Genomic DNA, 26,169 nt, shown 5'->3' on the forward strand with positions numbered 1-26,169 from the left:
CATTATTATCTAGGTATCTTATATATGTATGAAAATAAATGGATAAGTGAATGAATGTGCGCATCCCAGTTTAATTAACAGTTCCATGTAATTATTAAAGTTGTCATTGATTTCAGGAAGACTTTATGACTATTCAGTAGATTTTTATACCTCACCATAGAAATCCACGACACGAAGGGTTCTTTGAAGAGTCTGGTACTTACTAGTTATGAATTAAGTAAGTGCTTAGAATGCTGATGGTGATACATTTTTATCATCAACCCAATTAACTTAATTGCTTTTCTCCTAAATGTGACACTTGTGAATAATTACAATAGGACAATTTTCCCACCCAACACTCTCTTTTCTGATGGTTGTTCTTCTGTTGCTTATGTGGAAGTTATTCCTAAAAACTGAAAAGAAAATTTTAAGTACTAATTTATTAAGCTCAGTGGCTGCAGTGACATTTTTCTTGTGTACTTGTCTTCCTTGGCAGTTACGTCCACCTCCTGGTTTCGACTATCACTTTTACATCAGTTACAGCAGAGCTTCATTTACAACTGCCTGCAGTGTTCTACAGTCATCTAGCTTTCTCTCAGACATCCCTAATATAACCTGTCAAAAATTCAGCTCAACTTACTGTAAGACCACAGACTTGTTTTTTTCTTTTGGCTAAGTAATACTGGCAAGCCCGTTCTTGTTTAATTTTAGCTTTATGTTTTTTTACCTGATACTGTATTTTTATTTCATCTCTATTGGACCTGTAGACACTTTTCTTAGTGATTTCTTTTTTACTGAGGTATAATTGAAACATAGCATTAGATTAGTTTCAGGTGTACAACATAATGATTTGATATATGTATATACTGCAAAATGATCATCACAGTAAATCTAGGTAACATCTGTTATAGTAACATAATTACAAAATTTTTTTCTTGTGATGAGAAATTTTAAGGTCTGTTCTCTTAGCAATTTTAACACCTTTCAAATATGCAATGCGATATAATTAACTGTAGTCTCCATGCTGTACATTACGTCAGGATCACTTATTTTATAATTGGAAGTTTGTACCTTTTGATCCCGTTTACCCGTTTGCCCACCTCCCCTACTGACACCTCTGGCAACCATCAGTCTGTTCTCTGTATCTATGAGCTTGGTTTTTGTTTTTGTTTCTTTTTAAGATTCCACACGTAAGTGAGATCATATGGTATTTGTCTTCTTCTGACTTATGTCACTTAGCATAATGCCCTCAATATCCATCCATGTTGTCAGAAATAGAAAGATTTCATTATTTTTATGGCTGGATAATAGTCCATTGTACATAAATACCACCTTTTTTTATCCATGCATCCATCGATGGACACTCAGGTTGTTTCCATTACTTAAGTTCGTTTTCTCCTGGGGAATTCCTGCCCCTCCACCAGTTTACATACTCCTCCGCCCCCAAGTACTGTGCTTCCATTGGGTTTAGATTACTTTACTCTTCTTAGGTCTAAACAACTAATAATCATGATACACTTGAGGAGAGCTGTAGCAGGAAAAATATATACTACAGCAAGGAAGTAGATAAATGGAATTTATAGGAAACAGAGATAAAGCCACGAACAGAATAAAAGCTTTTGTTAAGAAGCTATGAAGTCTGTTCTCGAAGTTCCAACAGTAGAAATTGAATCCAGTAAACAAAAGAGGAGGCTATAAAAAGGGAATGTTCATAAAAATGACAAAATACTGTTGAGAATTTAAAATATGCTAGCAAAACTTTTAAAAATCAAATTTTAGGTGGAAAAAATGGAAATCTAAAGGAAAATAGAATAAAAATAGAAGTAGTATTGGAAAGGTAGACTGAGGTAAGAAAACTAAAATACCAATTTAGGAGGTTCAATAACAAATTATTTTCATTCTAGGGAGAGAAAACCAGATTTCATATAATGGTACTGGGATGGGGGATAGAAGTGGGTAGAATAGAATAGAATAGAATAAGACATAACTTATACCAAATATTTTTTTAGAACTGAAGGACAACAGTTTCTAGATTGATAAGGACCACCAGTTACCTAATACAATGTGTGGAAGAATGCTTTCCTCATGATACATTGTTATGAAATTTCAGACTGTCACAGGTAGAGAGAAAATCCCAAAAGTTTCCAGAGAAAATATAGACCCCATAGAAAGGACTGGGCTTCAAACTCGTAGTTACGAGCCTTCTAACAACATTGATGTCTAAGTGACTGTGGAAGAAAATGTCTTAGTATACAAAGTAAAACAGTCACTAACCTGGAATTCCATACCCTGCCAAACTATTAAGTGTGAAAATAAAATGAAGATACTTATCAGCTATACCAGTTTTCAAAAATGTTTCTTCCCCTGAACACTTTCTCGGGAGATTATAGGAAGATATTCTCAAGGATAAATAAGTAAATAAATAAATAGGAAGATGGGGTGCAGGAAATCGGGCTTCAACCTAGGAAGAACGTGAAAGTAATTACTTCTCAGGATGGTGTTTGCGGAATGTCAAAGTGACATGAAGGGGATTGCCAAAATGACAGTGTACAGCATGCTTTAAAAGCAATGAAATAGCAATAAAAAATAATAGTAAAATTAACAGCAGCAATAACAACAACAATAATAATAAGTGAATTGATAGATTACTTCATGTGTTTGACCATGTTGTAAAACTACCTTTCTGTCAGAGTGTTCAGGGTACAGTGATAGGTACATAGAGCAATAAATCAACACACACACACACACACACACACACACACACACACACACACACACACAAAGACAAGAAGTAGGACTTCCCTACTGGAGGGTTTCCTCAAAAACAGGTACATCAAAAGAAAATCACAATATTGTCTGTGGTTCAGTTTTGAATAATATTGGTTTAAAATTCTGATACAACTCATAAAAGGCTGTGTGTGTGTGTTTTAAAGGAAAAAGAAACCTAAATCCTCCTTTTTCTTTTTTGGAAGGTACTACCTACTCTCCAAAATTGAGAAATCAAGAAATAGCACTTTAAGCACACTGTTTGGAAATATTATGGTAAATACCATGAAATCAGCCAAATGTTGAAAGTGGCTCCCAGACGTAGATAGCTGTATGTTACTAGACTTAAAGTATATTTGACTTATCAAACTATACATTTATTTGATAACAAGGCAGGTAAATTTTTAAATGGTATAATAGAAACAGGGAAGAATCAAGTATGTTTTCATGAGCACCAAATTACCACATATTCAAAGGTTAACCTCAAACTAGCAAGACAGTGTTTGTTTGTTTTTTTTCTGATTTAGATTTTGTATCAACAAATATCTTTCCAATCCTAGTTTTTATCCAGTGAAAGAATAAATTAATAGCATCCAAATTTCTTATCTTAAGAACATTGTAAAATTTTCTCTAAATTTAAAAAAATTAAACCAACACTTTGTATTCAGTGACATATACAGAGGTGAAATAAAGCAGTGCCCCGCTCAGATCTTCTAGAAGTTCATTGCATCCACCTTTCATTCTTCCATGTGGAGCTCTGGCTGCACTTTTTTCCCATTCTCTGCTCATTCAAATTATCCGCTGTACTCTTATCCCTCTGAGATCTTATTAAGTGAGTGTCGTGAACTGATCTGAGAAACAAAATATTTTATGTAAGATGCACAAAGGAGCTAATTATAGCACAGTGACTTTATGTTGTAGCATGTATGTATTCTGGCAAGGTAACTACTGAAGGAAGGGATCTAATAATGAGAATTACAGGGAGCTGTGACTGTCCGGGATCTGTTTCTGGCAGATGGGTCCCTCAGACCATTTATCTCACATTCCTGCACATGGGGCAGGTACTATGTCCTGCACACACCCTTTTGCAGTGTGATTGTTCAAATATACACCAGGAGAGATTTCCAGTGCTTGTTTGTTTTTAATAAAGATAGATTGCTCTGGAGTATTTTTTCCTTGCAAGTCAAGAATTCTCTAGTTTTTGAACTTGAGCCCTTTAGGCAGACAGACTGTGAGACCTTCATAGCAGTCTCTCTTTGCTGGCTTTGCTACTTACCAAGTTATCATTTATTCAGAAATACTTCGTTATGGGTCCCATTTCAGGCACTCACAGTACCAGTATCCCAGATGCTTCTACAAGGCAAGAACTTAGACTGAACTTCAAGAGATGCTGAATAATAAATAGTGTGACATTAAGTTCCATATATAAGTTGCTAAGGTTTATTCATTATAATTATTTTCCTAAGTTTTAGAGAAATGGCATTAAAATATTTTTTTAAGATTTCTCTTTTTTTCCTCAAAGTATTTGCGTTACCTATTCTTTACTTGGTATCTACCAAAGACATTTGAAGTTAACGATCAAACTTCTGTCTGCAAAATCACAGGGGACTCTACTTACCAGAGGGAGAGGACTTTTCTAAACTTTAATTTAAGCACATGGCTGTTAAAGTGCTGTTATTCCCTTTGACAAAGTCTAGTAGTATGCTATTTTAATTGGTTATATGTGAAGCTTGATTATTAAAAATATCCTTGTCTCTTCTGGCTAACAACTGTTTTATGATCTAAACAACTCTCTCTTTTTGAGAAGTGACATAATTTTGAAGTAAAGTTTTATAATAAAATAGCGATGTGATATTTGATTAATATATTTGAGAATTTTTTTTTGTCTTAAAAATGAGAAGCTAATCTTGGGCACAGGCTAGGACAAAATCAATGCAGTTTTGCAGAAGTGGAGCTCAGGAAATATTTTAAAATTAAACTCCCTAACAATCTAGTCCTACATATGAAATATCCTTAAATGTCCTTAATTTTCATAACATTCAACCCAAAGGCCCGTAAGGCAAAAGAATCAGGTCTGAAAGTTTTAATACTCAAAAGTTTAGACCAAATAATAATTAAATGGCTAAATACTCAAAGTGTTATACCAAATAATATTTAGACCAAATAATAAATGACTATGTAACAGTATACTTATCTTAGTAAAAATAAGCGAGGATAGTATTTATGCCATTGTTATGACAAGACTTTAAGGCACATTGTATATCTAGCACCTTTTTGTTGGTGAATTTTAAACCATTTTTTGTTTACAAATCAAAAATAAGTTTTAATTGATTCAGTGATAGTCATATATAAAAGGTAAACATGACTTAGTAATAATATTCCTCTCATTTTTCTTTTTTTACATTTCTTTTAGACATTTGGGAAATTAACAGCTAAAAATATTGACATAGCTCAACACTGAAGGGGTTTTCGTTGCTGCTGTTGTTTTAGATTTTCCAGCTTAAGTAGCTAGATTCTGCAATGGATTAAATGTTTGTGTCCCCCAGATTTCATAAATTGAAATCTAATCTCCAGTGTGATGATATTTAAGGTGGGACCTTTGGGAGGCGATTTGATCTTCAGGGCAGAGCCCTCATGAGTGGGATTAGTGCCCTTATAAAAAAAAGACCTGAGAAAACCCTCACCCCTTCCATCATATAAGGACACAGGGAAAAGACGGATCTGTCGACCGGAAAGTAGGCTCTTACCAGGCACTGAATCTGCCAGCAACTTGATCTTGGGCTTCCCATCCTCCAGAAATATCTTTGACGATAGATCTTTCTTCTCCATTGTGGAATTCAAGTTCCAAACTCACTTCATCTGCAGTATAGACAAATGTAGGCTTCCTTCTTGTCCCTGGCTTCCCAATTCAAGGGGAACCATATTAGGTTCTTGGAGAAGCTGTCTCCCCATACTCTGTGTGAATCAAGAAATTTATGGGTCATAGAATTTAAAGAAGCCTTTAAGTCTGCCCAGCTCAGTGTTACTCTCAAAACAAAATATTTTATTCTTTATCACATATCTGTAGTTTTCTGAGCAATAATTAAATAATTTATGTGTCCTTTGGATTTACCTACCATTTAGCCAGGTCATTCTTTTAGAGATCATTTAATAATGATTATGACATCTAATACTTATTTTATAATTAATATATTTTCTGATCCTCTTTGTAATATTTTCATAGAGCTTAGTTTTACACTGTGGAAATGGTCAAATCTACATTTCCCAGCAATAGCTCTTTAAATGGGTTTCTTTTTTCCTAGGTAAACCTTCTCAAATACCTCAATAATTCTCTGTATATTCAGTGTAAACTCTCTGTATTTCAGGCACCCAGAAGCACTAGTTATTCTCTTTTAGACTCCAGTTTATTATAACCTTTAATGCTAAATTTGAACTGAATTATTTTTTTAATCTATTGAAACTGAGAAATCTAACATTCTCAGCAAACTGAGGATTCCCCTTCCCGGAAACAAACCTCATGTCATCATTGTCAAATTAGTTGGATTTGGCTTATTAACAGTTTTTCAAGTCATTCTGTTTAATTACTTTTTAATATCTGTCCCATGATTGAATTTGCCTTTCATTTAAATGTTTAGTGGTATAAGATGTGTGTGTAATGCATTTGCATCTGATTGGAGAAATCTTAGTTTCTGTACAAATGAGGTACTGTTGGATAACTGTTCCTTTAAATATCAACTTTAATAATTACATATGACAATTACATAGTTCCTTTGTAAAATATTGATAGTTCTAGATAATTATGATGATCTGAGATTAAGCAGTTAGAAATCATAGAAACAGAAGGATATACTTACAATAATACACCAAGCTGTTCCCAAGGACACATTTTTCAGTATTTTGTGGTAATAAACTGATTTTTTCAAAAACTTGATTTCGATGATCCAAGAAATCTTTCTCCAGTTGACTAATTCACATTCTGACTTAAAACTTATTTCCAATATCAACGTCCCTACAAAGTTGTCTCTGACCCTCTTAAGGTAGATTAGTTAGTTCCCTGAACTTCTTTGTTCTTGCAGTGTCACAGATCAACTATCCTGATACACTAACACTGATACACTGACAGATGCACTGAACAATTGTACAGTGTTTATACATTTTGTTATTATTCTCTTTGGGTGTCTCTCTCCCTGACCAGACTGGCTGCATGAGAGCAGGGATCCTATGGTCTGGTATAGATTAAGGTCCAGTTAATACTTGTTGAATATCTAAATGAGTGAATGGATAATGAAATGAATGAACAGATGGATAAACAAAATTTACTTAAATTTTAAATTAATTTGAGTAGCTTTAAAGAGTATGAAGCATATCTATTTTATAATAGTTTAAACTTTTCAAATGAAAATTTAAAATATGTTTCATCCAGAAATATGTTTATGAGTGATACAGATGTTCTCAATTAAATCTTCTTAGAAATTTAAATATTACTAACTTTATGTTCACATGAAATTGGAATTAAAGTTTGATACAGAACTATGGTCAGATTCCATATTCCAGTTCCGATAAGGAACTGACCTACTCCTCTGCCTACATTGTAGAATAGAAATAATACCATACTTGAAAAGAAATTTTTACGGCAAGTCTTCACAAAGAATCATATAATTTGCGTTTATTTATAGATAATTCTGTTAATATAACAGTCATACAGAAAATGCACAAAGCATAAATGTACAACTTAATGAGTTATCTTCTTTCTGGAATGCATGTGAACCCATTTTGGGGGGTTGGTACCTGTGAGTAAGTCATAGGGAGTCTGATCATAGCCTCTAGTGGATAAGGTCAAGCTGTTTTCTGAAGTGGTTGTACCAGTTTTCACTTCCATCAGCAGTGCAAGAGAGTGCTTTTTGCTATACATCCTTGCTAACGTGGGATATCCAGTCCTTTATTTTTTTTTAATAAAGAAATTATTTATTTATTCATTCATTTTTGGCTGCATTGGGTCTTCGTTGCTGCGCGCAGGCTTTCTCGCTCGTTGCGGAGAGCGGGAGGCTACTCTTCGTTGCGGTGTGCGGGCTTCTCATTGTGGTGGCTTCTCTTGTTGTGGAGCACAGGCTCTAGGCACACAGGCTTCAGTAGTTCTGGCACGTGGGCTCAGTAGTTGTGGCTCGTGGACTCTAGAGCGCAGGCTCAGTAGTTGTGGGGCACGGGCTTCGTTGCTCCGCGGCATGTGGGATCTTCCCGGACCAGGGCTCAAACCCGTGTCCCCTGCACTGGCAGGCGGATTCTTAACCACTGCGCCACCAGGGAAGTCCTCCAGTCCTTTTAATTTTAGCTCTTCTGGTGTGTGTGGTTTTATCTATTTCTCTCACTGAATTCAGGCTAGTAGTACGTGGTCATACATACTGAACTGTTATTACCTTTAGAAAAACATCCATATCTAGCTTTCTTACTTTCTCTAATGTTTAAGCTAGGCTAATGCTTGTAAAGTACTTGTAACCAACTCTCAATAATTAAGCAAGATTATTTTCTGAAGTACTTGTTCCTTAGTCTGATTTTACCGTTGCCAAATGAAATGCCATCTTTTAGAATATAAATGTAAATTATAAAGTACCCTGTTAACCTCCCTGTAAGTTATTTTTATTCAATAAGAGTCTTTCTCCATTCCATTAAGGTACTTTTTTCCCTATGCAAATCACTTCACTAGGAGAAATTGTTAAGCATGCAGCACTTGTGTATAGTTTTCTCATTTTTATTTGTCACAAAATACGTTGAAATGTAAAAACTTTGTCTGAATTTTCTTCCCAAAGTATTTCCTGAAGTTATGAGTACACAGTTTCATAACCATTTTGCTGTTGATACTTCCTCAATGTCTGGTGATCCTTGGTTCCCTTTATACTTGAATAAGGTGATATTAAAAAACAATAATTGTGAGCTTTACAGGCAAAATAAAATCATGTTATTAAACAGGTTTTGGAGGAGCTAAATATTACTTTCTAGGAATGCAAAGAATACCAAAGTGAGGCAGACTTTGCTTTGGAGTAGCTTTTCTGAAGCCAGCCGGTCTACGTTTCTCAGAACAATGTCTTCAGCGTTCGTTTGCTGGTTTATTTGTAAGAAATCCTGTTTTTGCCACAGGGTGAGCATGTGATGGTTGGGTCTTCCGCAAACCAGAGTAGAGAAGCGTAGATCAGGAACTGTTTTCAGTTCCCCGGTTCACTAGAAACTTGCAAATATGCTGACCTTTCTCTCCTGATTCTGCAGGTTCTGCTCCTTCTTCCGGTCCTTTTTTGCCCTATTTGTTTTTTCTGTGCTGTGGCAGCGTCTGCTTAGTTTTGGGAGCCGTGATGTATCCACTCTTACTTCATCTTCCAGAGACATCTTGGAATATCTCGCTCTTGATATTTTCTTCCTGATTTCCTTTGTTGTCCAGAAATTTATCTTTTTCTCCTTTCCTGTCACTTCAATGGGATTTTATTAAGGAGAAGCAATAAACTCGTGTTCTGAGCGTATCTTACTGGTTTCAAACAGAAACTCGCTTATTTGTTCTGGCTTTGGTGGTAAGGAAGACTTAGAGAATCAGACAGATGTCTTCTTCAGTGAGCATTTTGTTTCACCTATGAATGGGTTATAACAATTTTGAGAGATAGGACTCGTATCACATTTCTTGATTTAATGTTGTCATATGCAACTGGATTATATTTTTTTACATTTCATATGTAATTTTGTTAAGTATACCAAAAAGTCAGAAGGGACAGTAATTTTCTTTTTAATTACATTCATTGCTGGCTTCTCTTGCCAAAGTTACATTTTGTTTCCTATACTGAATGGATACATTTCAGTTTTTTTCTATGCTAAACAATAAAAGCATGGGGATTAACCAAACTTTAAACACTTGTCCGCAATCAGCTATAAAATCTTCTGGGACTAGAGACTTTTGAGAATGGTTTAACTTTGATAACTTTCTCATTTTTTTCTCATTTGTCTCTGCTCATGTATTCCACAAGAAGTAATGTAAGAGCCATTCTTATGTAAAAAGCTTGCACAGGATGTATATGGAGTGCACGGAATAAAACATGAAGCAGGCCCCCTGCACACACACGTATATGCACCTTTGAACTTTCACACACATTCTTTCTCTCTCTCTCCCTCCCTTCCTCTCTCCCAGCTTCCTTCCCCAGAGGTGATGGTTTTTATCCTTCCTCCTCTTTTTCTGTACATTTCCACACATCATTATTCTTTTGTGCTCCCCAAAGTGTGTCATTCTGCGTTACATTTCCCTTACAAGTTTACTTTGAAGAGCTCTCCATGACTGATCATGTAACCTTATCTTTCTTTGTCACACTTCTTCATTGTTATTGTCATTTGTATTGTTCTGATTTATGCCATTTAGTTTGTATTCCTGTATATCTTGCTTGCCTGTTGGTTATCTTTTATATGTACTTAGATTGTTTGGTGTCATTTGTCTAGTATTTTGAAATTTTGTACCTTTATTTCTTGTTCTCTAAATGGTATTGCTATATTTAACACATATATTTAAACATTTAAAAAAATTAGTTTCCAGAGTTAATTGTCTTTTCTGTTTTCTGCAACCCCCGTCTTAACATGCTTTCCTTACTCTCAATCCAGACTCCCAAATTCTGTCCTAGGGAACATCTGGGAATGAAGAAAGCCTCGTGGTACCATTTTTCTTTTAAGTTCTATACTTCAGTTTTCCCTTCACCTGTCACTGTTTCTTACAATGTAAATCTTCCTCTGGGTGGTGGAGTTTTCTGTTTCTCCTCTGCAAACCCGTTTTGTTGACATCCTTTTGAAGGCTAGTTTGACAGAGAATAGGATTCTGTGTTCGAACCACTTTTTAATCAGAAATTTGAAGAGAGTTTGACATTTTCATTGGTGTCCAATGTTGCTGAGGATAATTCTCATAATTCTGAAGCAAGTCTGTTTATTGTTCCTTTGTCACATTCTTGGTTTAATTTTTATCTTTCCTCCCCAAGTCATTACATTCTTAAATATTTCATGATTCTGACATATTGGTTCATCTCTCATTTTCAAAACTTCTTGTCTCTGAAAATATTTTCCCATTGTTTTTACACTTTAACAGCCTAACTGGCCTCAAAATGACTAAGTAAGAACCATTCTCCTGTTAAATATTTTTAACATTCTGTTGTCATGTAGCATTTACTGACGATTTTATGCCTTTTTGCTCTTAACACCCTTTATAGTTTAACTATTTTTTCTACTTATATGGGAGTAGGGGCATTTTTTCCTTCCATTAGCATTTTCCCCAAGATATGTCCAGATATGAATCTCTTTACATTTATTTTGCCTTTTACATAATGAGCCTTTTCAGTTTGCCAAGCACAGATCCTTTTTTTTTGTTTCCAGCCCACTAACCTTGCCTTTAGCTATACTATCTTTTATTGCTTCTCTTTCGTTTGTCCTGTTTTCTTCTTTTATAAGACCTGTAATTATGGGGTTTGAGTTTCCGTGAATTGTCCTCCACACTGACTGCTGCTTTCTCAATATTTCCATTTCTTTTTTTCTTTTTCCTCTGAATTTAAAAAACTATTTCTTAAATAAATCATCTAGTATTCTGTTTTGCTTTTTTCAGGTGCCTTTTCTACTCTAATCAGCGGATCAGTTAAGGAAGTCTCACTCTTATTCAGACACACACACACACACACACACACAGCCTTTATCCACACAAATACTGCCTCGAGAAAAAAAAAATCTGGCTGACAGAGGTACAGACATAAAGTTTAAGCTACTTATTAATAGTGCAAACATATGTTTGTACTTCTATGCTCAAAATCAATTCCTGTTTAAAATCTAGTTCATGATTTTGAGATGGGGTTGTTACTTAGTAGTATTTGCTGAATATTCGTAGGACATTTATTAAACCGTACATTGTTGAATATTAGATGTTTTGTTGTACTTGGTGCTTTAAATGGCTCATTTTATCTAATCTTCACAATAATATTACCATCCAAATTTCATACATGTACAACGTGTCCAGGGCCACAGGATTGTTTTTGGATTCCAGTGCTAAGTGATTTATTTCAGATTCTCCTCGTTTGAAGAAAATTTCAAAATATAATGATGCTCATTAAAAAAAAGAAACTGACTTGAAGAAGGATAAACATAAGCTTTAGCCAATTCAAGAACTTTCCTATTTACTTTACAATTAAGATTGTAAAATATTTTCAACTTTTACTAACTTGTAAGTACATAATTTATATTACAGTATTTATAAACTTCATAGAAAATAATTAGCCAAGAGAAGATACTTAGTCTGAAGACCCGTAAATACCTAAGTTTTTAATAGCTAAGCTTGTTTGAAAATTTACTGAAAAAGCATTACGTATAATTTTAGCATTGACCATTAAATAAACTTTGTTTAAAAGGTTAAAAGTTATGTAAAATCCAGCAGAGAAAACTTTACAGAGACAAAAGGAGTGTTTTAAAAGCTTAATAGAAGGAACTGTATCATACAAACAAATATTCTCTTAAAGATCTTATTTACTCTTTTAAAATAAAGTAAAAGGAAAGGGAATATGTGTATTTACTGAACTCTAACTTACATGATTTATTTACAACAAACTTACAAGAGTTGTATAACACTCCTTTGCTCTCATGAGAAGACTGTGGCTCTGGAGAAATAAATGACTTTGATCAAAATTAATTGAATAATAAATGACCACTAATCTTCAAGCCTGATGTGTTCCATCTCTTTCCACTAACCATTCCTCTTCCTCAGTAGCAATGTTTTAAAACCTAGAAATCCAAAATATCGAGCCTGTTAACATTTGCCTCTTAAATTTCAGTTAAAAAAGAAAGATGGCATAAAATTATTTATAATTTTATAATACAATCATATATACATTAATAAGAGCTAACATTTATTGAGAGTCTGTTTAGCAAAAGTTATGTACTATTAACGCTGTTTACAGATGAGGAGACAGACACAAAATTTAAGCAATATTCCTAAGGCCATGCATCCACTAAGCAGTAGAGAATGGATTCAAATCAAGAAGTCTGGCTCCTGATTCAGTCCTGGGAACCATGACAAAATACTGTCTTCCCTCTGATACTCTACCAAACACCTACCATGCAAAACTGAAGTTAATATTGATACCTTTTCTTTGTCTTTAATTAAAAATAAGGGACTAGAAATATAATTAAAATTCCCAGCCTCATCCGTTCTTTACTCAGGAAATAATCAGCATGAGCTTAATGTCTAGCCTGTGTATTATTAAGTGTGTACTTAGACGTTTGTGACATGCACGGTATTTAGCACCACCCTGTAGGTGAGGTATGCTGCCTCTCATATCATTCTGAAAATTATTATTTTCATTCAGTGCTCTTGAAATTCTCTTGAGTACCCACACAGGAAGTGCGTGATGAGATGAAGAACTTAAGCCAGTGTATAAACTGACACAGGACTTAATTCATCAAGAAAGTCTTATAGGGAAAAAAAAATTAGTTTATTGACATAGTTACAGTCGATTCATATCAGGCATCTTACCTGGCACCAAAGCTCTTTACCTCACTCTATACTCATACCAACAGCCCACCCAGTAGCAGCCTTCCGTGGACCACAATAGAGTATATACAGTTGACCCTTGAACAATGCAGTGGTTATACTACCACAGTGGAGTATAACTTAGAGTCAGTCCCCTGTGTACAAGGCTCCTCTGTATCTGAGATTCAGCATCTGTGTATTTTACCAACAGTAGATTATGTGGAACCGTAGTATTTACTATTGAATAAACTCTACATACGAGTGGACCCTTCTTTTGCATTCTTAGCTTAAGTATATAAACCCGCATCCTATTTTAACAAGTCTTTGGTAGCATGATGGTTGTTCTACCCTTCTTTGACTCTATGGTAGATCATTTAAGAGCACGTTATATTCTGGTTTTTAAACTGTTATTCTTTTTAGTTTTATAATTTTACTTTTTATTTCAGCTTTATTGAGGTATACTGACATATATAATTATAAAATATTTAAAGTGTACATTGTGGTGATTTATGTATACATGGTGAAAGGACTCCCCCCAAATAATTAACACATCTATTACCTCCCAGTTTATCTTTTTTTTTTTTGGTGTGAACATTGAATTTCTACATAGTCTCTTAGCAAATTTCAATTATATTAAACAGTATTATCAACTCTAGTTACCATGTTTTGCATTCAGTCCTCAAAACTTACTTATCCAATAGCTGAACATTTGTACCCTTTTTAGCTGAAATATGTAAACAGCATATCCCTATTTCCTCCACCCCTCAGGCACAGGCAACCACTTTTCTATTCTCTGTTTCTATGAGTTTGAGTTGTATTTTTGTTTTGTTTTAGATTCCACATACAAGTGAGATAATGCAGTAGTCTTTCTCTATCTCACTTATTTCACTTAGCATAATGCCCTCAAGTTTCATCCATGTTGTTGCAAATGGCAGAATTTCCTTCTTTTTAATGGCTGAATAATATTCCACTGTGTATTTTAATATGGATATTGAGTATATAATAATAATATTCCATATATATGTTATGTATCTGTGTATTTATATAAGGTGTATACATATTTTTTAACACATTTTCTTTATCCATTCATTCATCCTTACACTTAGGTTGTTTCCATGTCTTAGCTGCAATGAACATGGGTGTGCAGATCTTTTCAAGTTAGTGTTTTCATTCCCTGTGGAAAAATACCCCAAAGTGGGATTGCTGGATCAAATAGTAGTTCAATTTTTAATTTTTTGAAGACCTTCGTATGGTTTTCCATAGGGGCTGCACCAACTTACATTCCCACCAACAGTGCACAAAAGTTTCCCTTTTCTCCACACCCTCATCAACACTGGTTCTCTCGTCTTTTTTTTTTTTTTTTTTTTGCGGTATGCAGGCCTCACTGTTGTGACCTCTCCCGTTGCGGAGCACAGGCTACGGACGTGCAGGCTCAGCAGCCATGGCTCACGGGCCCAGCTGCTCCGCGGCATGTGGGATCCTCCCGGACCAGGGCACGAACCTATGTCCCCTGAATCGGCAGGTGGACTCCCAACCACTGTGCCACCAGGGAACCCCTCTCTTGTCTTTTTAATGATAACCATTCTAATAGGTGTGAGATGATATCTATTGTGGTTTTGATTTGCATTTCCCTGATGATTAGTACTGTTCAGCATCATTTCATGTACCTGTTGGCTATCTTTAGGTCTTCTTTAGAAAAATATCTATACAGTTTCTCTGCCCATTTTTAATTGGATTGGTAGTTTTCTTGTTATTGAGTTGTATGAGTTCTTTATATATCTTGGATGTTAACTCCTTATCAGAAATGTGGTTTTCAAATATTTTCTCCCATTCTGTAGGTTGACTTTTTATTTTGTTGATGGTTTCCTCTGCTGTACAAAACCTTTTTAATTTGATGTAGTCCCATTTGTTTATTTTGCTTTTGTGGTCTTAGCTTTTAGTGTGAAATCCAAAAAAAATCATTGCCAGGACTGATGTCAAGGAGCTTACCCTCTATGTTTTCTTCTATGAGTTTTATGACTTCAGATCTTAAATTTAACTTTTTAATCCATTTGGAGTTGATTTTTATGGATGGCATAAAAGAGGGGTCCAGTTTCATTCTTTGGCATGTGGCTGTTCAGTTTTCTCAACATCATTATTGAATAGGCCATCCTTTCCTCATTATATATTCTTGACTCCTTTGTGATGAATTAATTGACCATATATGCATGAGTTTATTTCCAGGCTCTCTATTCTGTTCCATTAATCAATATGTCTGCTTTTATGCCAGTACCATACTATTTTGGTTGCTATAGCTTTGTAATATATTGGTAGTTTGAAGTCAGGAAGTGTGATGCCTCTGGCTTTATTCTTCTTTCTCAGGGTTGCTTTGGCTGTTTGGGGGTTTTTGTGGTCCCAAACAAATTTTAAATTTATTTTTGTATTACGGTGCAGATGCCATTATAATTTTTGTACGGATTGCATAGAGCCTATAATGGCTTTGGATAGTGTGGACATTTAACAATATGAATTCTTCTGTGAACATGGGGTATCTTTCCATTTATTTGTGTCTCCATCAATTTCTTTCATGAATGTCTCACAGTTTTCAGTGCAGTGATCTTTCACCCCTTTGGTTGAATTTATTTTAAGTATTTTAATTTTTTGATAGCATTGTGAATGGGATCATTTTCCTCATTTGTTCTTATCATAGATCATTATTAGTTTATAGAAATGCAACTGATTTTTGTATGTTGAATTTTTAAACTGTCATTTTATAGAATTTATGTTTTAGCTCTAACAGTTTTTTGGTTCTGTCTTTAGGGTTTTCTAAATATAAGAACCTACCATCTATAAATAGACTCAATTTTACTTCTTCCTTCCATTATAATTTGGATGTGTTTTGTTTCTTTTTCATGCCTAATTGCTCTGGCTAGGACTTCCAATACTATGTTCAATAGAAGTGGCAAAGGTGGGCAACCTTGTTTTATTTCTGATCTTAGAGGAAAGGGTTTCTCTTCGTTTCCACAGTGGATTATGATGCTAGCTATAGGCTTGTCATATATAGCCTTATTATACTGAGTTACATTCCTTTATACCCAATATGCTGAGAATTTTTATCATGAAAGGCTATTGAATTTGTTGAATGCTTTTTTGTATCTATTGAGATGATTATATGATTTTATCTTCTATTAATGTGGTGTATCACATTTATTGATTTGTGTATGTTGAACCATTCTTGTATCCCAGAGAAAAATCCCACGTGATTATGGTGTGTGATTCTTTTAATGTGCTGTTGAGTTTCATTTGCTAGTATTTCATTGAGAATTTTTGCATTTGTTCATCAGGAATATTAGCCTGTAGTTTTCCTTTTATGTCGTGTTCATATATGGCTTTGGTGTCAGGGTAACAGTGACCTCATAAAATGAGTTTGGGAGTGACCTGCTCTTCAAATTTTTGAAAAAGTTTGAGAAGGATGAGTGTTAAGTCTTCTTGAATGTTTGGTAGAATTCACCAATGAAAACATCTGATCCTAGGCTTTTCTTAAAGGTTTTGATTACTGGTTCAATCTCCTTGCTCATTAATGGTCTGTGCAGGTTTTCTGTTCTTTCATTATTCAGTCTTGGTAGATTGTATGTTTCTAGGATTTATTCAATTTATTTTTTGTATAATAGTTCATAGTAGTCTCATGATCCTTTAAATTTCTATGACATCAGGTTTAATCATTCCTCTTTCATTTATGATTATGAACATTTGAGTATTCTCTCTTATTTTCTTTTTAATATAAATAAACTTTTGTTAAAATTTATTTATCTTTAAAAAAAAGAAACGAAGCAGCTCTTCATTGTTATGATATTGTCTAATGTGTTCCTGGCCTCTATATCATTTATTTCTTCCCTGCTCTTTGATAGTTCCTTCCTTCTGTTAACTTTGGGCTTAGTTTGTTTTCCTTTTCCTGGGCCCTTGAGCTGTAAAGTTGTTTATTTGAGATTTTTCTTCTTTCTTAATGTAGGCATTTATTGCTATGAACTTCCCTCTTAGAACCACTTTTGCTGTATCTCATAAGATTTCCTCTGTTTTTTGATTTCCCTTTTGATTTATTCTTTTGACCCATTGGTTATTAAGAGTACTGTGTTTAATTTCCACACATTTGTGAGATTTCTGGTTTTCCTCCTATTACTGATTTCTACTTTCAAACCATTGTGGTCAGAAAGAAACTTGGTATAATTTCAATTTCCTTAAGTTTGATAAGACTTGTTTTGTGACCTAACATATGATATATCCTGGAGAATGTTCTGGTATGCCTGAGAAGACAGTGTATTTTGCTGCTGTTGGATAGAATGTTCTGTTTTTGTCTGTTAAGTTCATTTGGTCTAAAGTATAGTTCAGGTCTGCTGTTTCCACATTGGTGTTTTGTGTGGATGATCTGTTTATTGATACAGGTAGGGTGTTGAAGTTCCCTACTATGATGGTAGCTGTCTATTTCTTCCTTCAGGTCTGTTAATATCAATGTTTGCTTTATTTTAGGTGCTCCAATGTTGGGTGCATAAATACTTACAAATGTTATGTTCTCTTGTGGATTGACCTCTTTATTATTATTTAAGACCTTCTTTGTCTCTTATTACAGTCTTTGTCTTAAAGTGCATTTTATATGATATAAGTGTAGCTATCTCTGCTCTTGTTTGTTTTCCATTTGCATGGAATAACTTTTTCCATCCCTTCATTTGATCCGTGTGTGTCCTTAAACCTGAAGTGAGTCTCTTTTAGGCAGCATGTACTTCTTGGGTCTTGTGGGGTTTTTTTGTTTTGTTTTGTTTTGTTTTTGTGTGTGTGTGTATGTGTGTGTGTGTGTGTTTGTGTGTGTGTGTGTGTGTGTGTGTGGTATGCGGGCCTCTCACTGTTGTGGCCTCTCCCATTGTGGAGCACAGGCTCCAGAGGTGCAGTCTCAGCGGCCATGGCTCACGGGCCCAGCCGCTCCGCGGCACGTGGGATCTTCCCGGACCAGGGCACGAACCCATGTCCCCTGCATCGGCAGGTGGACTCTCAACCACTGCGCCACCAGGGAAACCCCATTTTGTACTTTTGATGTCATAGTTTACACGGCTTCATGTTGTGGATCCGTTAGCAAATTATTGTGGCAATAGTTATTTTCAACAGTTTTGTCCTTTAACCTTTCAACTAGAGCTACATAGTTAACAGACTACCACGTTACAGTATTAGAGTAGTCTGAATTTGACTATGTACGTACCTCTACCAGTATCTTTTATATTTTCATATGTTTCCATGTTACTAATTTGTGTTCTTTCATTTCAGCTTAAAGGGCTTTTTTCCAGCATTTCTTATAATCCCCCAGCTTTTCTTTGTCTAGGAAAGTCTTTATCTTGCCTTCATTTCTCCAGGTAAAGCATTCTCTGTTTCCAGGGTTTTTTTTCCTCTCAGTATTTTGAATATAGCATCCCACTCTCTTCTGTCCTGCAACGTTTCTGCTGAGAAAGTCTCTGATAACCTTGTGGGAGCTCCTTTGTATGTACATTGTTTTCTCTTACAGCTTTACAACGTTCTCTCAGTCTTTGATTTTAGACAGTGTTATTACAGTATGTCTTGGCAAGGATCTAAATGCTCGAGTTGGTTTGTTTTCTTCCAATCCTGCAGAGTCTGGCCAGTTTTCTGCACATGCTTACTAGCTCTCTGCCCTGCGGGGTAGACACAGGCAGCTGGCCTTGGGGTTGGGGGAATGTGTGGCTGAGACATGCAGAGCATTGGAGGTACCCACAGGGTAGATGGGGGGGACCCACAGACTGAGCATCCCCAGCAGCTCCTGGACAGGCTTCCTGATGGGGTCTGTGTTTAGTACTGTAGAATCTTCATTCCCTTGTTCCTTTGAAGCCCTCTGAGTGCCTTCACTGCTAGTCTAGCAGCTTCCTGCCCCCTAGTCAGGTTGCACACCTTAGTATTCTTAGTATCCTAGAGAAAGAAGTGGGTCTCTTTGGCAACGTTCTGCACAGCTGGGGAAGCCAGGTACTCACAGACCCTCACATTTCCCCATAGGAGAAAAATCAGGGTCCAAAAAATCTTTCTTGGCACTGAGCTGTGCCACTCCGGGGGAAGGTTGATACAGGTAAAGTGAACCTGTCCCTCTTACTCTCTTCAATGCATCCAACCTCAGATTGTCTTTTGCTCCAGAGGTGTGCTGGAACTTCTCTCCCAGGCTCCCAGCCTCCCGCAAAGGCACTCTCATTGGTGCGTTATCGTCTAAATTGCTGTTCGCTTAGGGGGAAGATGACAGAAAACTCTTTCCCATCGTGTTGGTGACATCACCCTCTACAAAGATCTTGTTCATTTTATTTACCCATTGTTGTACTGGATTATATGCCTTTGCTAACTAATTTGTATCTGTTATTCTGCATTTTATAATCAAGTATTTCTTGTTATATACTTTTCAGACATCTTCTCCCAAGTTTTTGGTGTTTTTTTTTTAACATTCAGTTTGTTATAATATGCTTCTGATTTTGATATAGAAAACTTTAGCAGTCTTTTACTTTACAGTTGGCAATTATTTTGTACTGTTGAAAATATTATTTTTAATTAAAAAGAAAGAATTTTTAGTAATATTCTGTTTGTTTTGTTTTTATTGGTTTTTTACACTTAGGGCATTCTCCAGCAGGAAAGTATCTTTGTTTCTAATATGAGGCAGTTCTATTGAGTGTCCATTATTGAATGGTTTATCCTTTCATATTAACATATAGTGACATTTCTATCATGTACAGTGAATCTTTTCTGAGCTCTTTCTTTGTTTCTGAATAAATTTCAGGCCAGTAGATAATGTTTTAAATAGTCTAGCTTAATTTTTATTATAGAACACTTACATTCTTAGGGCAAATATCCACACCTTGTCCTCTTTCCAGTTTGCCTTGAACATCAGATATCCATTCATTCAAAGAAATTTCAATTATTAAAAATATGGGTGTATAAAAAAACCTGCAAAATGTAAAACCTCCTGAATTGTCTAGGACCCCTTAGAAAGATTCATTTTTCTATTAAAGTTATCCTTTCACTGTATCAGTAAATAGCATATTATTTTTATTTTTAAAGGCTTCCTATTATCTATTTTTTAATGCATTTTCAAAGTATTGTACACATCTTCCTGCGAACTTGAAGATAATATTGTCACATCTTACCATCTTTTATAAATAAAAGCCTAAAACAGAACATTTTGCATGCCTCTCATATGAATTGAAAAGGACTGCAGAATTGATATGTTTCCCTAAGAGCAATGTCCTAGGAAATCCAAAAGGATTCCTAACGTGTTAGGACTTTTTCATACAGTTATTACATCCCTGTGGCTAGTGCCATGCAAACTGTAGAAACTTTAGTATCAGATGCAGATTTTTCCCTTACAATCTGATGTAAGCAGTTGTCAGTTTGCTTTTTCAGATAAGTAATATGCCATGTCCCAGAGTGATAGCTCTGCTCCATTTTCTGGAAGAAGGCTTCTCCATTCCACGTACAATGTTGATTATCCGAATCTTAGCCTGGCAGGCAACTTGCACATGGAGCATCAGTCTGACCGACTTGTTTCTGGAGAGGTTCACTGATATGTTCATGATCCTGTATCTTAACTGTAACTGAGCTGAGTCCTTCACAGGATTATAATGTCAATTTTCTAGTTCTTCATATATCCTTTACGTAAGATCCTTAAACTGTATACATGGGCTAGATTTTATTTGTTGTAGTTGCTAATTTTGTCACTGTTTAAACACATCACATGAGTTTATTTTCTTCTGAATATAACATTTTAAGTTCATTTTTAAAGCTTTCAGGAGATACACAAAGAAATTTCTTCCTAATTTATAATTTGGAGAATACAGATATGTACCTGGCCTTCAGTTAAGGGTCAAATTAAGAGGGAGGCATTGTTGATCCCACTTCTGGAGATAGCAAGAACACTAAGAATATGGTCCCTACCCTTCCTAACTGAACTCATGATTGACTAGAAGAGAAAGTTGTAAAAAGGATAAATGATGATGCAGTATACTTATTGCCATGGAGGATGGTGTTGAAGAATTGGCTTGCCTTCACAGAATGAGCTGATCTACATCTGAAGATGGGTAAAGCGTTCCTAGGTTGAAAAGTGAGGAAGAGTTATACAAGTAGAGGGTACAACATTTGCAAATATAATGGAGACAGGAGATGGCTAGAGGTATGAGGAAATGGTTGTACAGCGTGATCAGAAAGAAGGTAAGATAGCAGAAGATGAAGCATGGGGCCGGTTTGTAATGGCCTTTTCATTCAACCCGCTCTCACTTAAACATCAGCTACTTTTGTTGTTGTTAAGTTTCCTGTGTTTATATATTTTTGAAAACAGTGCTTTTTTAATTAAAAATATGGTATATTAAGTCTAGTTCAAATAAAATTTTGTGGAATATCCTGGGAACTTAGAAATATTGTTTTGGTGGTAAAATCATTTAGCAAATTGGGACAACTCATTAACATCTTGTGAAACACAACCCACTTCTAATCTGGGTACTTTCTCTGATTATTAATAAAAAATTCCTTTTCCCTACCATTTAAAATCTTTAAGTCAGATTCTTTTTCTCTGACCCTTGAAGGTGAGATTTTTTTTTCTTGTCCTTGACGATTAGAGACATCTCTCATATTGGAGACCATTACTGGACCTCCCCTCTTCTGAAATTCTGAACACTTGCCTGGGTCAACCCCCAAATCAAAACTTGTAAGAGTTTTCCTCTGCCTTTGTCTGTTGCGTCACTGTTCAAGATCACTCTCAGTAGAACGGCTTTGATATTTGGGGATAAGGTTGGAGAAACATTCCCCATACTCTTAAACCTGAAATCCATATCATTAGCATAATCACGACATACTTTCTGATTCAGTGCAAAACTGTAACAGCAATCACGCTTTATCCTTATCGGGAATCACTTCAGTTGGACAATAAATGCTTACCATTGCAGGTGCTTTATTATTACTGAATCGAATTTAGACTGGATAAAATGTGATTATTAGGTAATTTCTGAATGACACTCTTTCACTCACCTACCTTGTATGGCTGAGAATTGATGATTTACCAACACTTTTTATCCTCATGATCTTGTATTTTATGTAATATCCATTATCTTTATCTCCTGGTTTTAAAGTAATTTAACTTTACTTACACAGAAGAGGTTAACGGGTTGATATGAACTTGATCTTGTTCTGTTTGGACCTTATTCTTATTTATGGTACTTGCATTCTAGAACTCATTACTCTCTCTGTTCTTGATGGCAAAATGGCTGTGTCCCACTTCAACAATAGTATAAGCTGAGGGTTTTATGTCTAATATTAATTTATATAGATAGATGAATAGAATTTATTGAATTAAAAAAAAAAAAAAAAACCTAATGGGGAAGTCTTCACTGGAAATACCATAATTTCCCCTGCTTGATAATTGATTCTTTGGGATTGAAATAACTTGCTAAGTAACTGTAATTAAAGATCTGAAAGAGCTAATTACCCGAGATCAATGTTGATGATATTCTAAGTTTGTTTCATATCAGTCTCAGAGTGTTTATGTCATGGGAGATTTTCTTTTTCAGCACACACACACAAAAAAAGAGCACTTTCATTAGATAAAGTTTATAAAACTCAAATACCATCCACTAATTTCATTGTTGGCAAATGCAATATAAAGCTGGAATTTATTTCAATTACAATTCTTTTCCCACACGTTAAAGCTATTTTAACCTTTAGCAGCATACAATTATTACAGAATAGATCATTTTTAATGATTCATTATGTATGAGGTCATTTGACAATGCAATTATCTTTGTGATGAAATTTCTATTCTTTTGATCATTCTGTACCTATAATGAATGAGGAGAGTTTTACATCTAATTTCCTGAAATTAGAAGATTAAAGATAGAAACAGACTCTTGTATTTAAATGAGACTCAAAATGACTGGATTGCATTAGTCCTTTAGATGTGTACCCTAGAACTGCAGATCTTTGACTGTAGTATTACTGTTTTTCCTCATTATTCATTCAGCATATCCATTGGTACCGTGCTGTCTGCTTTCATTACCACCCATATTTTCAAAATGTGCTTTTAACTGCGACCTGGAGATTAAAGAATAGGTCTTGCAAGTTCTCAGGAATGACATGCTTCAGCATATTATGCAAAAGACTAAGAAACATGGCGTAAAAAGCTAGAGTAGAATTTCTGAAAACCTGTGCAAGTATTATTGCAGTGTACTGTAGAAACAGTAGTTTGTGGTTATGTGTTTTCTTTTTAACTATTGCCCAGATATTTACTATATATCCAGTTAAGTCATAGTGTATTCTTATATCCAAGCTTTTTTTTTTTGCATACTGGTTAATCACGGAGGCATTATATTTTCCATTTCAAATGGATTTCAAACCAAAAGCAACTTTTACAGTTAATGAAATTTATATGGGCTTTTATCGTCCATCTAGTAAATACAGAAAGAGATGCAACTGATGTAAAAAACAAGATAAAATTACCTCCAGATCTTTTAAGATATGGTTAAGGATGAGAACATAGCTGAGGCACATTATATACGTCTTTGTGATTTAAGGTAATACTCTTAAGATACTTGCTGGTTTTGCCTCATAATTTTATATTGGATGACTGATGGCTTATCTTAAAATTTTTAAAGCTAAATTCGTTTGTGGATTAAGTTTTAATTTTGGTTGGCTGAATTTTTCCCACACCCAAAAAACAAAGATGTCCAATGAAACCTCTTGAATGGACTTGATATCAAGGTTATATAAACATAATTTTTACAAGCATGCTTAGTAAAACCATTAAATAGGAGAATTATTCTTTTCATAAACAGAAATATGTTTTATCTGTGCTTAATACATCTTTTAAAGTGAAATTGCTGTTGTATGACTCTTTTTGAATTGGTAACTAGGATAAGCAAAAAATAAAACTCTCTTGATAAAGTATAGTCAGTTCCTCATTAAGAATGATTATAAAGGAAATTAGTACAGTGGATAATTCTAAACTCATTTTACATTGGATTTTGAAATATATGCAGTTAGATGCTCGACCTTACATATAACTTCATCTGATATTTTGGAATTCTCAATGAGGCCACCCTGGAATATTAGTTTATGGCCTGAAATTCTTAACTTCAGAAGTGGGCCAGTTCTGTAAGAGGTAGGTAAGGTAAATATGGCTTTTTTTTTTTTTCTTTTCGTTATTATACTCTTACGAGGTAGATGATAAATAGATAAATAGATCGATCACCTCCCAACATACACACACCAAGAGCAGTGGAGACACATTTTTTCATTGGAAAAAATCAGGAATTACCATGTGTTAAGATGTTAAGATAGACGATTTAAAATACAATTCATGGGTAAGCTGGGACTAAGTGAGAGAGTATCATTGACATGTATACACCACCAAATGTAAAACAGGTAGCTAGTGGGAAGCAGCCGCATAGCACAGGGAGATCAGCTCAGTGCTTTGTGACCACCTAGAGGGGTGGGATAGGGAGGCTGGGAGGGAGACACAGTGGGGAGGGGATATGGGGCTATATGTATATGTGTAACTGATTCACTTTGTTATACAGCAGAAACTAACACACCGTTGTAAAGCAATTTTACTCCAATAAAGATGTTAAAAAAATATACAATTCATAATAAAACCAGTGTTCAGAATGAAATGTTTTGTAACTTTTTCTGTCTGCAGCATTTTCTGATGTTCTTGGTTTATAATGTTAATCACCAAAGCAGTATAATATTGAGGAATGCTCGTAGGAAAAGGGATCTGTAGAACATATTTATGTCTAATACTTTCTCACTTAATAAATACCCATTTTAATTAGTAAATAAGTATATAAATGAACCCTATAAATTGAAGCATGGCTTAATTTTAAAATAATTCTTGATAAGAGCTGTAAATGTTATTTTACTCTTTGTGTAATTGACTATAACTTGGTTTATAAAAGTTATATGACCCTCCTTTATTTAGCCCCTATGAAAACCTATTTTTTTCTATTATCTAATGATTAAATAACCCCTTCCTTCTCAAATTTGTGCATATACAAACACACACACACACACACACACACACATGCCAGGACTGCTTTCATTGTTTTGACTTTTATATTTTGGCCCACTCATTAATTAGTGTTATCTTCATAGACCTAGATGTTACCTGAAATAATTAAATATATATTTCTCCAAAAGGAAATACTATAATAAATAAAAAAATAGGAAATACTTATAATAAAGCCATTTCTTCAAAGGAAAAAAAGTGTTACCCACAAAATGTAACAAGTAGAAAATAGAATTAAATGTGTATGTATTTCTCTATTTTTATTTTCAAATTCTTAGTTTAATCTTTTGTGGTCTTTCTAATAGAGGGATTGCTAGAACCTTTGTTACATACAAAGATCAGTCAATACTGAAATAATATTTAAAACTCTGCACTGATCTTCTTTGCTTAGTGATCTCTTTTTGAATCCTTTACCAAATGCAAACACAAAGACTTTAATTAGTTGAGATACTGCAAATCTCCAAGCAAGCATCACTTTTTGATGAGCTGGAGAAAAGGGCACGCAATGATCATTCTTTAGAGAATGATGCATTAATGAACTGACACTTTGAAAAATTCTAGTTAAAGTCTCTAAAATACAACTTTGCATTATATTATTTGTAAGGCAGGCTTTATTCTTAAAATACATCGTAAGTAGTTATTAAATAAAAGGCTTCTATGTGGAAATGTAAGACTGCTGGTATTTAAAAGAAGATTTTGACAGAAACGCAACACTAAAAAAAAGCATTAACGTGGTCCCTTTAAACAAGATTAGGAACCACTATTCTCAATAAAGACAAAATCCACATGATCCTTTACTCAAAACTTACACAGAATTATCTTTTGTATTGTTTTGACAACTACCAAA

Source organism: Stenella coeruleoalba (genome assembly GCF_951394435.1).
Source record: "Stenella coeruleoalba genome assembly, chromosome: 21".
Lineage (NCBI taxonomy): Eukaryota > Metazoa > Chordata > Mammalia > Artiodactyla > Delphinidae > Stenella > Stenella coeruleoalba.